General features: G+C 41.3%; 1 pseudogene across 1 annotated transcript; it reads right to left on the bottom strand.

Moving 5' to 3' along the window:
* Positions 1-1311: 1311 nt before the first annotated feature.
* Positions 1312-1671, bottom strand: LOC308617037 (large ribosomal subunit protein eL42-like; annotated as a pseudogene). The gene has a single exon. The product of its transcript is annotated as a large ribosomal subunit protein eL42-like (transcript).
* Between the last annotated feature and the right edge of the window lie 392 nt (positions 1672-2063).

Raw genomic sequence — 2063 nt, 5'->3', positions numbered from 1 at the left:
CATGGCCAGATTCCCAGAACTCTGCCTTCACGTCCTTCCTCTTCATCCTTTTACCTGTAGCATCCCCAATCGCCACCTTGGGTAAGGTCTCCACCACCAGCACAGTGAGTGTGGGCTTTGACTAGTAGATAAATGAAAAGGAAACAAGGAAGCTCAAGAAAGGCAGAGAAACAAAGTCTCCAAACATTCAGAGATGCAGAGGGCTTATCTTCTCTGATCTTGTCAAGGCCACTCCACTTTGACATCTCTTATTTTTCTTCTGAATACAGCGGCTGGAAGTAAACTGAGAAAATATGTAAAATAGAAACACATGAATAAGTACCAAGAACATGAAACTGGGACTCCAACCCTAGAATCTGATGATTCCTTGGAAAACTGTTTCTAACAGATGTTCCTTTGAGATCCAGAAGGGCAGACACACCATGACATTTAAAGCACCTCTCGCTGTGTATGAAATGTTCATCCCCATAGGGAGGGGAGGAGAGGATGCAAGTTACAGCCCAGATCAAGGTAGATTGTTCTACAGGAAAACCAGGAAGCTGGAAAAAAAAGAGAAGGGAGATGAAATTTCAGGAAGGAGCTTCCTTCACTAAAAAGTCAAGTAATCAAATCCAGCTTAACAACACATATGTCCACAGATGCTGCAGGCTGTGATCAGAAAATTTTAAATAACCAGCAAACAAGACTTCCTTCAAACATGGGTTTCTTCCTCTTGCTAGAAATAGAACAGTCAGTGCATCTACTCTTACAGCAGGAGAGGAGGGGGAAAAATAAAGGAAGAAAAAGTGAATATCCAAGAAAACATCCACGTGCTGCGATGCCTTAAAATAAAGCCAAAATATTGACTCTGTGTATTAATAAAGGAGGAACAGCCACATGCAGTTTCCCAAATAAGAAGTAGTTATGGTTACTGCACTTTGGAGAGCAGGAGTGGAGGGAAGTGTCACTTTAAATAACGGCAATTTAAGAAAACAACAGCTTAATAAAGTGTCAACAGCTCCCTCACAGTTTAAAAACAGATGGGCTTTGCTACCAAGGAAGAAAGCATTTTTCCACGTGCTGGGATCCGGAGAGTCTGTCATCTCCCTTTACTGAATCATTAAAACTCTGAAAAGCAGAAATAATGATACAATTTCCATTTCACTTCAGAAACTCTGGTGCTGTGTTTCATGTGGTCAACAGTATAAAACCATCATCGTTTTCACATTTTTATACAGAGAACAGACAGTTATGTATTTGCAAACTTTGAATAGGATTTTAGCTAACGTATTTTTTTACAATCTTTTCATCTTTTTTTTTTTTTTTAAAAACCCATAATCTCAAGACCTTATTGTCTTTGGAATGACACAGGATACGAAGCTGAGAGCTGGATCACTTGGTCCTTTCTCTTCTTATCTTTTCCCAGTTCAGGATGCTTGCACCTCTTAAGAGCCAGCGTTCTCCTAGACCTGCAGTTGGGCTCAACGCATTCAAGTCTCAGCACAATCTTCTTGGTAATTTTAGTCTTTTTCTGGAAAATCAGTTTAGTCTGCCCACCGTAGCCACTCTGCTTCTTGTTATAATGCTGCTTTCCCTGGGCACACAGAGAGTCCTTGCCCTTCTTGTTCTGGGAGATTGGTACCTGCCATACTTCTTACAGAAAGTCTGACGGGTTTTAGGAAAGTTCACCATGTTTACGTGAACACTGTTGGCATGGAAAAAAGGCTTCTTATTTTTTCCTGATCGAATATTCAGGATGCTAACAAAATAGCTAATATTTCAACGTCAGACCTATGAATACGGTATGTGTGTGTGCACGCACAAACGTGTGCCCACATGTGTATGCATGAGTGTGTGTGTGTGTGTGTGTGTGTGTATTTCAGCTATGCAAGGTATAGATTTCCTTCCTGCCACAGAGAGGGTGGGCATCTCCTTCCAAGATGTCCAGAATTTTTCCAGTTTTAGACGTGGAAAGTTCCAGTTTCCTGGGAAATTCCTCTATCCTAAGCAAACCAGGACTGTTATTTACCCTAGTCACAGGAGACTACCTCCGTGCTGTCAGATGCTACCATAAATTGCTGTAG

The sequence above is a fragment of the Mesoplodon bidens genome, assembly GCF_964165515.1.
Source record: "Mesoplodon bidens genome assembly, chromosome: 4".
Lineage (NCBI taxonomy): Eukaryota > Metazoa > Chordata > Mammalia > Artiodactyla > Ziphiidae > Mesoplodon > Mesoplodon bidens.
The sequence above is the reverse complement of the archived record's forward strand: the minus strand, read 5'-3'. Positions and strand labels throughout refer to the sequence as shown.